Below are 14,070 nucleotides of genomic sequence, written 5' to 3' on the forward strand. Positions count from 1 at the left end.
GTGTTTTGACAACATAGCAAGAAATGTTTTAGTAGATACAACAGCAGCACACACAAATGAGCTACTACAGAAATCAGAATATTGTGACATAGAATGTGGATTCTATCAGTATAGCGACATTTAGGTGTGAGGTTATTGATACAAAATATAAAAAACCTTTTTAGAAAACCTGTTTTTATTTTTAAGTGTATTTTATTTGAAGTGTATTTTCAGGCATCTAAAGTTCTTATGACTTTGTTTCATCATTGACTTTTTGCATTGTGGCTTTTTCCTGAGTCTTGTGATTGTTGCCTGCAAACAAAATTTCCTTTAGCATATTGAGTTGACTTGAGTGACAAGGAGAATGCATAAGTGCTGGTGATACTGTAATGATGAGTTTAGAAAGAATGCCTTTGGGGTCAGCATGCCAGAACAGTATGAAGCAAAACTCGAGGCATAAAGCTTTTTACTTCATGCATGTTCCTTTGCATTCAAAAGCATTTTGTTTTAATAAGCACATTATAATAATTAATGTGGACAGACACACCTTGGATTAATTTTGGACATGAGCAGGGGCTTGAGCCTCCAGATTTGTTTTAGTGCACAAAAACCTGCTGACCAGTAAGCAGCAGCAAATTAAACTTTTGAAAAAAAAACTTTTTTAAGCAATTTTGATTAATCTCTCATTTAAGTAAATTTGAGAAAAAGGAAGTTAACACCACAGACAAAATAACACAAACATGCTTAGCATTTGAGCTCACAACAGCTACAGTTTTTTTCAGTATTGAAGCCTGTTCCTTTCAATGTGGCATACTATCAAGAGTTTAAAGCCATTCATCTACAGCCCACATCAATTCAGCCTTTTTTTTCCTGCTCTGAGTGTCTGGAAAGATGAGAGGAGGGTCTTGCTCCCTCACAAGCCACATTGACCTGCTTTTTGTCCGGACAACTTCCAATAAGAAGGGGTCACCATTCTCTCATTGGTGTCTTGCATTTCAGTCTCATGCATGTGTCCAAATTGCTCTTCCAAAAGTCTTGGTTAGAGAAGCAGTATGCACACCATGTAGTAATAATAATTACCAAATTTCAACCATGATTTCCTCTAGTTAAATATGTCAGTCCGCTCTGTCCCTGTATGCTTTTATGCATTTTAGATTCTCTGATTAAAAAGTAAATTAATTTTAGCAGTATATGGTAGGACTAATAGATGAAAGCAAGTGGCAAAGTTAAACACATTTATCAACAATGCTGTGGTTTAACCGAGGCTCTCAAGTGTGCGCCTCCATTCTCCCCTTTCCCTACTTTTATTTTTTTATCAGTGAATAATCATATAAAGCAAGGCCATTTTGATCTTCTGCCTCAATAGGCCTCAATTAAATATTCATTCATTCTGATGTGGCCTGTTCGGCAGCTTCTTTGGTATGCGTGTTAAAGAGACAAAAGGCTGTGTTTGTAATTACACTAGCTTGGGCTTTTTCAAAGAGGTCAGGCACCATTATATAGAGTTAAACAATCTTTTTCCACTGATTTACACAGAGTTATTGGCAAAATGTTTACTTTGGCTAGGACTAGCAATTTTGTCCTTGAATGTTGAAACAAAACCAATTTATTCAGATTGCAAAGCTTAATCTAGCTGTTTCTCCAAGCCTTCTCCAAGGCTGTTTCCTGTGTTATGCTGTACATGTATGTATAAATCTTGATTTTCAGCAGTTTACTTAAAGTTATGCCACGTTTGTTTATTAAATGTTGATTGTATTCATTCAATATAACATTGGATATTTAGAATATAGAAATTCATATCAAGATCAAACTCTAAAAAAAGTTAGAAATTTTAAAATTACCTGTGCATTGTGAATGAGCTGCACTGTTCCTATTTGATCACCCTGGCATTGTGGGTATAGAGATGGTGATCTTCGTCAATTGTTCTCTTGATCTGAAACTGTTTGATGCAACACCTTTTCATGCTACACTTTCATATGGAAAGTGAAGGTCACATAGGAGAACCTTGCTGATCCCTGACCTGTAAATGCAGCACTTCCAGGAGGTCAATATGTTCACTTATATGTAATTCTAAAAGTAATTACTGGATTCCCATTAAACAAAAATCCAATCTGAAGATTCCCCTTAATATGGTCATTGTAAAGTAGATTAAGGTAACATTACCTCTAAAACTTTGCAACTATCAGGTTGAAACCTAACTTGCCTTTTCATATAGCAGCTTATAGGACTGCTGTCTCATAGCAGGAAAAGGACAGGTGTAGATGTCTCTGTTCTATCAGTAAGTATCAGTGTCCAAAGTTCCTCCCTATTTGATACATATTCCACCCCTTTATTAATGTGAATTTATATTTATATGAAGTTGCATCAATGCAAATACACACTACATGTAATGTGACTGATGATACAAAATTGCCATGGTAATAATCAGATTACCCATAGGATTTTCATGGTAGCACTTTATTCTATTGCTTGGTAATAGCAGGATAATAGTGGGGTAATATTTTAGAAATAACAAAGATAATATAGCTATGGCTTAGTAATATCTTCATAGCAACATTGGAGTAATATTTCTGTAATAACAGGGTTATTATGATGAATTATGAAAAATCAATGAAATATTATCCAGGTGTGTATAAGCATCGTATGTATTAAGGTAATAGGAGACTACAAACACATAGGTAATAATGTGGAAATCTTGTCTATCTTGATATAACTGACTGATTTCAATGATGGGCCCCATGACACATGCCGCATGATTGGAAGGAGATAATTGAATTTTTTTATTTGGTTATTGATTGCAAACACTGTAAACTGATGTGATGGTGTAGACAGTGGTTCAGACACAAACTCACCACAAAAATGTTCACTGGGATAATACCCCACTATTACCAAGCTGTAAAGAAAAGTGCTACGGGACATGGACTGGTGTTTAATAGGATTAACAAGGATTTGAAATGTCACTATACTGTGAAGAAGAAGGAATATCTGTCAAATTGAAATTTGTGAATTAGGGAGAGATTTAAGACACAGATCTGGACCCTGAATTTAAAGCAAGTCAATGGAATTTCATCACCTTGTATTTTATTATTCACACTTGTGCTTTTTCTGTGAATGAGATGTGAAATGTGAAAGTGACTTCAATGAGAAAGGTCTGTCTGCTCTCTTTGTAATTAGCATTACAGCCTCATGGCCACTAGAGCTGCAAACCTCTGGTCTTGTGTTGAAATAATACTATTGCTAAAATCACTCTTAATTAAATTTTTGTGTGCAGAAATTATAGTTGAACTTGGTAAAATATTACCTACAGCTATTTCTCTTGTGTACCTACCAGAATGGCTTCATAGAAATATTGATTAAGTATTGAACAGTTAGTAATGTTCCTATATATTTTTTCCTCTACCTACAGGAATAATAAACAACAGGCTCATAAGTAGTTTGATGTTTTTTATGTATAATGTAATTAGTGTATAGTGGCATTGTGGGTCCTAATGATCAGATTAAACCTCCCTTAAAAACGCTTAAATAATTTTAAAATTAATATTGGCTTGGAAGTACATGTTAATCACTCTGATTTCCTTAAGTTTTACTGTAATGAAACAAACAATCCCATGCATGCAGTGAAAATAGATAATGTTCCCAAGTCACACAAATCCTGTCTAAATTGGAACTTTATTACATTATCATTAACATTAACATTAATTAGCTGCCATTAACATTATTACAGCACATGACATGAAACCATTTTAATTCATCTCAATTTTCATTTCATTCATCACGTTTTAGACCCTGTCAGCAGGGAAGGACTGTGCACACTAAAACTACACATTATGGAGAAGGTGTGTAATGTGAAAATAAAAGATTTAACCAGTCTTACTACTTCAAAATGTGAGTTTGTTATTGTTCCAGCTAGTTGTATAAAGTAAAGTTGGCTCCCTTTGAACAAATATGAGTGCTGTGGTAAGTCTTATTATTTCGCTTCACTATATGGAACATATCTCCAGCCCTACCGTTACATTTATCACTTGATTCAGCAAGTATCTGAAAGCGCAGTGGGTGAACAATAGGTCCAAGGATGATTTGCACATGAATGATGTCTGTGAATGAGAGTGGGTTACAGAGGAAGGCTGTCTCTCCATAGTCGGGGCAGGAAGGTTTGCTCCCCTCTGCCCCCACTCCAAAGACCAGGTGAGATTCTCTGGCACAAAGGGCCAAGTGAAAATCTGTTCAGCACGGACGCCTAAACCCTTATTATGGTGATGCTTTAGGAGGGATTTCACTGGATGTATATAAAAGCACCGTGTTGCTTCTTGCTACAGCTGGATACCGTGTCTTTATGGATTGCTGTTACATGTCCATAAGGCTTTGATCTTTTGATTACAAATTTATACCATATAATATTATCATATGTCTCGCAGCCTCTATTTCTCTGCGGAGCCACAATGAAGCTTGCGAAGTATAGGCTAAAGCTTCCCAGCCCTGAACAAATGCAGACCAAATTGTCATGTTGACCACAAAAATGAATTATGTAGAAGTTTGGTTGCTGACACTGTTCTAGATCAAATGTATACTGTCAAACATATAGGCCAAACCAGTGTGAAAGACTGAAGGGGGATTTATGAGCATCTTTATTATGAAAGTGGTCCAATTGTTTATTAAAGGTAACAGATACAGTTTAATATCAAAATATACATAAAAAGTAAAAGTTCCAATTCAGCCTAGCAAAATTTCGAATAATATATATTGAAATACAAATTTCTGGCACTATAAATATCATTGAAGCTATATTATACGAAATTTAAGATGTTTTTTGTTACTGCCAATTCATAGTAATACACAATAGCTTATTGTTAAGTAAATTATCATGGAATGGAAATACTTCAATGTTACTTTGCGAAGAGTACTAGTAAATGCACTTATTTATATTCCACTGCTGATTATTGACTGGAATGTGTTTTATTTTGCAGGACACCAAATATCAACTGACACCAACCATTTCGTCTATAATTCAGTCCATGTAAACTGTGAACAGACTATTGTAAATTATGCACCATGAAATGTGTTTGGGTGCAATTACTATTCAGAACAAAACATCAGTGACTATCGTCCTTCAGCATGCAAGATCACATCGGTGTTAAACAAGTATAAGATTTCCTGTTTATCATGGTTTTCCCCAAATAAAGTGAGTTTTATTGGAAATATATTTGCAGTTTTACAAGCCCTATTAAAATTAATCAAAGTAAAATCAATTACCTCCAACTTGTTGCCACAGGCGTAAAAGCCAAGGGGGCAATCATAGCATTCCATGAATCTAGCAACAAAAGGCTTTTTCCACAGTTTGTTTCACTTTTCTCTTCCCATAACATCACACATATGAGGACACTAACATTTCAGTACCCTTTGGGAAATGTAACCTCACCCCTCAATGTTGTGCTGTTCCATTTTATGCTTATTTATCCTAATACTGAAATGATATTTATGCATTAATGCAGCTGTAATAGTGTTCAGACAATATGTATGGCTTTCTTCTTTACAATATTTTTGTGCTGTGACATAAGACTTCGCCCATTTCTGCCAGCGTGACAACTTAACTGCACCAGAGTCTGCCAATTGGCTCTCCACATTGCTCCAAATTTCAGCCAGTGCATGACCTTGTTTGTGACAATACTGCTGTGACTACTTACTTTGCCTGAGCTAGTGACATAACCATTGTCTTTACAGTAGCAAACACTGCAAAATTTCTTTGCAGTGAAAAGTAATTTAATAAAAAATGAGAAGGACATAATTTCTAATTAGAGTACTGGATTCTGATTTCTCATAAATGGCTGCATTAATGCAGATCTAAACAGCAGGTCAGGAGTCTGAAAGACCCTTGTTGTGAATGTAAGCGGTGTATCCCAGTTTTACCCCATGCATCTAATCTGTTCCTGTGATCCTCAGGCTCAGGGGATGCCAAGGGCCAGCTATGCTGAGCCATAATAAAGAGACCCAGACTGGAGCTGTGGTCAGAGAGCTCCAAATCTAGATTGCCAGATTCCTTCTTGAGATGATTCAAATCACATTATAATTAACCACATTTAGGATGGAGAGCAGAGAGTCCCTTCTTAGAGCTATTCCCATGATTCTCTCTTTCTCTTCCTCACACGCTCTTCCTCTGTCAGTCTCTTCCTTCATCTCTTGCTGTCTCTATTTTCAGTTGGGGTAATTAATATGGAAAGATAGAAAGGCATCATATTCTACAAATTCCTATGAGATTGGCTTGCAAAAGCTGTTAAAGCCAAGTAGGCAAATTAGTATTCATGCAGGTTTTCCTGTTGCAAGTCATTTCTCCCTTTGGGACCAAGTAGTAGATTGGGTAGACAGGCAACGCTCATCCTTGATTATGTGAGCAGAATGCCACCACAGATCCAAAGCCCAGCAGGAAAAAAAACATTCCTTAGGCAGTAAATCAATTTCTGTGACCTGCTAAATGTAATTGACTACACTCTAATTCTTTAACCCTGTGTTCGAGGTGGAAAACACATCCTGAGGTAGAATGATTATCAGCTATTATACAAATCTGTGGTTTCTGTATCTGTTAATAACCATTTACAGCAAAATTATACATACACCATGGTTCAGTGGCAATAAACAATGGCTTTAATGCACTAGTCATGTCTTTGTTTAGTCAATCAACTGGATCTCAGAAAACCACCTATTATTCAAAATGGAAAAATGGCTTGATAAAGAGTATTTATTTATTTATTTATTTTTTGCTTTTAGATGCATGGAAATTTGTATGTTAATTGAGATGTTAATATTTCAGCTTGTGTTTAATACTTGTTATGGCTAGTATTAGCATTTATCATTCATACAAAGGATGATTCAAAGGGAACATATCATGGTCTTATCCTATATAAAATATTTTGATGATTATAGATCCTCCTTACTCTAGCTTAAGAGGTGCAAAGCAGCACAACAGCAACAAAACTATATGGTTTTGTTAAAAGCGAAAATGTTAAATTTTACAATGCAGCATTTTGCTGGTATTGTTAAACAACCAACTGTACCAGTTCACACTGGCATTTATTTTTAGTATTTTTAACAGCTAAAGTTTTGGACATATAAAAGTACACTTGAACATGTGTTTGTTCAGGCTTACTTTTTCATCTTTGAAACACAAGTTCAATTGTCAGTTCACGTTCTTCAGCCTAAACTTGACCAGTTGATGGCCCGGGACATGGGCTCTGACTTTGGCCACATTAATTAGCAGTCCATCCTCTTCAGTCCATTCCCTCATACCTATTAGACCCAGCTCAGCAATCTGGTGGAAGGTAATTTGGTGCTCCATGCACACAGGGCACAGCATTGACACCTTATGCTTCGTGAATGAAGGCAATCTCCTGGGGACAGCGCTAAATTTATTCATGGTACGCTCTCCCACAGCCACTAGAGACGTGCCTGTGCCCGCCTGCCACACATCCACAGATTTGCTGCTCTGCATCTTTCCCCCGAAATCACAAATAATACTAAATGATATGAGGCAGTTGTTGCAGTGAGTTACATTCCTATCTGTGCAGGGACCAGGTGATCTCTGGGTGAGTGAGTTGTCTCTACTCCACGTATTAGTGTCTAAAATAAAGGCAATGCATAATATCAGGGTAGTGAATGTTATTGCATTCATGAATCTTCATCCTCAGAACCCCCACAAATTCTCTCTTTATGTCAAGGGAATACATGTTAGCAAATGTACACACATACACGCACAGACACGTCCATGATCAGTGTAGCTGGGTCACAGGAAGCAGTATTAACGTAATTCCTTGTTGATGGCTAAAATCTGTTGATAATAGAGATGTTAGCAAAGGTGACCAAAGCAGATTAGCCCAAGACACAGAAGGGGGATTGGTTGGACCCTGTATTAACAGAAGCTGTTGTCTGGGTACACTCGCTGGTCGCTGGGGGAAAACAGGGTCAGCCATTAGCATGGAGTAGATATGCTAATGCTCAACTTGAATCAACAGATCCCTGACTGCCTGCCACCTTTAATTTACGGCTGAGGTTTTAAAGCCAATATTAGCCAGTGCCACGAACAGGTGGACTTTGACTCTGCTGCACTCTGTGGGTAGTTTCTTCTGGGCACACAAGATCACTTTGAACAAAACTGAGGAATGGCCTTATGTCATGATGTACATATTCTATCAAGTAGGTGTGAGGCTGACGCATTAAGATGATGCAGAGCATCACAAATATTACAGACTGTGAGTGTGTCGCGAAGGTGAAAATGCACAATTAGATCACACTACTATCACTGAGAGTTTTACACATCCCCTCGGCTCTCGTGGTGATAAAAGAAAATATGAGCCCAGTAACACATCACTCCTGAGGCTGCAAACTTGTTTGGAGTTATTGTATCATCAAAGCAGAAGAGGCAAACAAGTGCCCTCAAGTCTTGCAGTGCTTCAGCGGAAAGAGGTATTTTGACAATTAGCCTTATAAATTTGGTTCCCTCGGCATCAAAACACGAGTGCTATCAATGTTTGCTGCACAATAGATGCACATGCTCTTCTCAGACGCAGGCTAGCCTGTTTCTTTTAGTAAGTGTCAATTGTACTGTCAGAGCAGAAATGTAACAGATCTGAGCATTTGTTACAAGTATAGTCAGAAAGAGACCAGCTTTATTTATGTGGAACCATCTGTGGTGATTTATTTTTATTAATCATTAGGTTGTCTTTGCGACTCGTGTAAAATCTTATTATTCAACACACTCTCTATATTTAGAGTAAATGTTGATTTTTGAGTAAAGATAAGAAATCAACCAAAACACTTACTGGTATACAATCAGGCAAACTGTTCTATATAAAACACAGTCTAATGCATTAACACAGCTATCTTTTGTCCCTCTGCAGTCTCTCTCTCACACACACACACACACACACACACACACACACACACGTACAGTACAAGGATTGAATTGAGTTGTACAATGAGTAAAATAGCAGCCAACAGCAGACGATAGCAACCTTGACCAAGTAGCCAGTGCTGTAGCAACAGCATGTAGTAGGAAAAATGTGATTTAATAATTGTGTTTATATAAATATGCAACAAGATCAGTTTTTACATGTATGTTCTGTAAGTAAATCATAATGTTTGAATGAAAATGAATGTGGATAACAATATTGAACTAGAAAAAGAAAATGCACTGTGAATGCTTCAGCGCTGAAAGGACTTTCCAAGCAAAGCTGAAACAAGGTTAACTGTTTTTGCTGGAAGAGCTGAAATGTTAGCTTTTGCTGAAAGCTGAATTTAAGCTGAACTATTTAAAAATAGCTGTAAGTTTTGCTTTTGCTAACATAGCTGGAATGTTTACTATAAAAATTAGAAAGAATTTGAAAAAAAAATAGACAATAAGCAGAATTGAATATTAACTGTTTTGCCTCGAGAACTGGCAAAGGTCTTACTGTAAGGTAGGAGGAAGCAACTGATGTAAACGAAACAGGCAGGAGAGCAAACAGGAAAACTAAGTGGGGATGAAAATATCAGGTTAGGCAACACAAAAAAGTAACAAATGAACAGAAAGTAGCAATTAAATGAGTCTGTGATGAAAAAACGTCGATGAGAAAATTTACTTGAAGTTCTAGGGTAGCTTAGACAGGAGGATAAGCACAACGCATGGACAAACAGATAGCGAGATTCACATTGCATAGGAAGACGATTGGGCAGATGGAAGTCGGTCACTAAAAATGACAGCTATGACACGGGCCACTACCACCATGGGTTCGATGATCTTGGTGATGGGAAAGGGTATGGCGACCCCCGTGGGGAGCCATACTCGCTGACCCACCCGATTGTCTAAAGTGTTTGGACACAGCTCTGAGCCTGATCATATGACCTCATTCAGCTGTGTCCATTACGTTGCCATGGTAATCTGCCATGTTAATCTGCCAATCTGCCAAGTCACTCACATTTCCTGAAGACAGGTTATAAACTGCTCAGACTTTGCCTCGCAAAATGTGCAAAATGGGAAAAAGTATTAGTCCTGTTAACAAAATTTAAACAATGCTGGAGCATTCACATTAGATAACGTAAGATACAGTAGATACCAGTAACATTTATGTATATGAAAGATGAACCTAAATCAGTGTTAAACTTTACATGTTTATCAGAGCATTTTTAATTGTAACTGGGCTGTTTATATCAAGTTCAAATGACTATTCAGCTAATGCTTACATCTGTATTTTAAAAAATCTTTTGTCAACATCTAAATTCCGACTGTAGAAAAATGTGTTTGGTCTGTCACACTGTCAGTCAGGCACAGGTAAATAAGTGTAGTTCTTTGTATGCAAACACTGACAGGAACACACCAATGTACTCCATTCAGATAGCTCTCTTTTGAAAAAGCTCAATATTCTGTGAAGGAAGGCCAAGCAGTAGGCCTATTCATTAGTCCCCTGCTTTGATATGTGCTTGCTTAGAACTGTATGGGGATATTGCCCTTCAAAAAATTGTTTTCCATGGGCAAATGTTCTTTTTCTATTTAGTTCATCATTCAGTAGGAATAAAAGTAGTCCAGATTTAGTGATCAACAAACTATTCTTTTTTTGTGCAAACATCAAAGTAACAAACTTTAAGCTCTTTTATAGTTGACTGAATCAGTGTTTGGTTTATTTATTTATAATTTGTTAGAAAAAGTTTCAAGCCAGTCACTAATATTTCAATTCAACACAATAAGTTTGCATTTGTGTAGCTGAAATTCAACATGTTTTAACATTTAAATTAAAATATAATAGGATGTTATATCATAGAATTTTCCCTCAGTAGGAATGTATGTAGATAACGATTGGAAAATTTGATGTGTAACCCTGAATTATCCTGGAACATGGTTAACTAGCCACAGGTCAGTATCATGTTAGGGTATAAAAAGAGCATCCTAGAGAAGCTTAGTCCTTAGTAAGGATGGGGTGCGATTCAAAAAATGCATGTTCAATGCCTTGAACTACAAAGAATTTCGGGGTTTCGTCATATCTAATACCATTAAAATATTTCAATAACCTGGATAAATGTCTGTACACAAGGGACAAGGCCAATAAGCAATATTGATTGGTCATAATCTTTGAGCCCTCATGGGCCACTGATTAAAACAGGCACAATCCGGCAGTGGATAATAAATAACTTATGGATAATGACTTAATAATTTCAGTGTGATCGAAAATACAGGAAGGCAGTTAACATGTGAAGTAATGTCACAGTAAAGATGTTTACTTTAGTCTTTTCAAAGCAGCAAAAACAAGTTACTGGTTTTGCAAATGAATCTGTCAGAAAATGCTTTATGCCAAGATATTCACTGACTGCTAGGCTACTGTCACCTGACTGAATGTTTCAAATGATTGAAGATTAAAATATAAAGGCATGTGGAACACAACAATGATTGAATTGATGGTTAAATCTCTGAATCTATAAATCCCATTTTAATGAATAACTTAATTTCCATCATTGCTTTGTTCTTAGGTTTGTCACTGGTTTTCAATAAAAGCCACTATGTTAACCCTGTCAGATATGTCTAGTTGTTTAAGTGAGCAACGCTGCAAATGCTGATAAGCATGTTTTGAGCAACAAAGGGGACAAATGTTTCATTTCAACCCACTTTTTAGTTATTATTGCATTTACTTAATAAAATTATTAGTAATTTCTGGTCATTGCTTGAATTATTATGACTGTAATAAGTGTTTTGTATTGTACTGTACTCACATGTTTTGTGTTTTTATATTTTTCTGTTATGAAAACTCAAATGGAACTGTGTCAGTGTCAAAGAAATGGAATTATGTTACTGAAATATTAAACAATAATCTTACATCAATACTAGATTTATGTTACATGTCTCTGACCTGACCTTGTTTATCAATTTAATGTGTTATTTATTTTTATCGAATTGTTTTTCTTAGAACATCCTTAGCCCAGTCATCAGAATTAGCATATCAATATGTCTAAGTGCTGAATAGTGCTGCATTAGTGCTGCATTAAAAGAATCTGTGCTTGTTTTCTATTATTGTAGACATTTTGCACTACAGCATTAAGAATGTATTTTCTACAACATTCACAGATGATGTTAGTCTGAATCTGTTGTGGCAAGAAGGTCTGGCAGATGCTCGTTGACCTCAGCATTAACCTTCAATACTAAAGTGTTTTACCTGCAGTAAAAGTATTGAAGCAAATATAAAACAGCCACTTGCTTCCATCATTTACTGCTGATGCTGTCACATAATTAACTGAAACTGACGATGATTTTTAAGATTTGGTGGTTCAGCAGGTCACTCTTTATAACGCCGTTGCTTCAGTATTTTCGAGAACACGTTTTTTTCAAGACTAAACAACTTTATTTATAGCTAATACAATTAAACAAAATAGCTTCCCGGTCTTGAGACATCCTTTAATTCAGGTCAAGGTCTTAATCACTGTTTAACATTATTATTTATTTATTTTTATTAAATGACTGATTCACTGAATGATTTGAGCTGAAGACACAGTTTCACTGTAATGTAAAGAGTTTTCCCAGGAGGAATATTTGGATGAAATATAAATAAACAGTTACTTATTTTCTTTGAATCTTCCACGGTTTGACATCAAATGCAAAAAGTAGGTGATACTGCAGGGTCTGTCTAAGTAATGATGCAACTGTAAGTGTGAACTCCAAAGAGATGGTCCACTACACCACACTATTCAGCCACAACATTAAATCCACCTAGTATCTCCATTGATGTAGTAGACAGTAGTTTGCATTCTGGCGCCATTGCATTTTCCTACAGTGTAACTATATGTGAACTATATTGTGCAGTGGGTCTCAGGTGCTACATACTTTTAGTAATATTCAGCAATGTCTTTGACTTTCTACCAGTTGTATCATAGTGGAGTTTCAAACATTTTCCAAATTTTGGACCGGTGGAACATGTTGACCTATATTAGTCCCTCAATTTACCTAAAAATAGCTTGTCAACATTAGTAACATTCCATGGCTGATTTAGCCAAGCTGGTGAACAAGCCACCATGAAAACAAAGAACACATTTATTAACTTCTTAAATGAAAGTGATAAAGAGAATCAAAACATTCCAAACAACTTATGCTTTTATAATTGAATTTCATCACCCAAAAGTCAAACATGGGTAAAAGAAAATGAAGTCTACTTCAGAGTGAGTAGAATTATCTTCAAAAATGTTTTTGGTTCCTCTGAAGATTATGTTGATGCTGACAGGGCACAGGCATTTTGGAGACGTGAGGCTTTGCAGGCAAATGAATCACAGCTTTTGAGTTGAATTACAAGTTAAAGATCCACCTGAAAGCATTTATCGTTTACATGCACGTTGGCTAAATGCATTGATATTCACATTTTGATGAGGTGACATTTCAGAATAATACTAGAGAAAATTTTTAATTTCAGCTTTTTTAAATTTTATCACACTCTCAGGAGCTCAAACATTTGTGTTACTGTTTGGTGGCATTGCTTTTAAATGTGACACTTGAATCAAACCATTGGGGTAGCTTTCAGAAGCTTCACATAAACCTCTGCAGAAATTTAATCTGTTCCTGCCACTGGGTCAGGTTTGCGGGTCTCCTTGTATGAAACTTGTTTTTCAGTTCAGCCCACAAATTTTCTTTTGGAACAAGGTCACGGCGTTGTGATGGCCACTTGAAACCCCTTACTCTGCTGGCTTTAAGCCATTTTGTTATAATTTTGGAAGTATGCTTGAGATCACTGTTGTGTCCAAATGTTAGCTTCCTGGTTCGTATTTATAGATATAGTATTAAAATATCCAATTTAAGCTGAACTATTTAAAAGTAGCTGTAAGTTTTGCTTTTGCTAAAATAGCTGGAATGTTTACTATAAAAATTAGAAGAAATCTGAAACAAAAAAGTAGACAATAAGCAGAATTGAATGTTAACTGTTTTGCCTCGAGAACTGGCCAAGGTCTTACTGTAAGGTATCGGAGATGGGAGACTGACAGATATTAGAGACTAGGAGGAAGCAACTGAGGTAAACGAAACAGGCAGGAGAGCAAACAGGAAACTAAGTGGGGATGAAAATATCAGGTTAGGCAACACAAAAAAGTAACAAATGAACA

The sequence above is a fragment of the Channa argus genome, chromosome 16 (assembly GCF_033026475.1).
Source record: "Channa argus isolate prfri chromosome 16, Channa argus male v1.0, whole genome shotgun sequence".
In the NCBI taxonomy this organism is placed as follows: domain Eukaryota; kingdom Metazoa; phylum Chordata; class Actinopteri; order Anabantiformes; family Channidae; genus Channa; species Channa argus.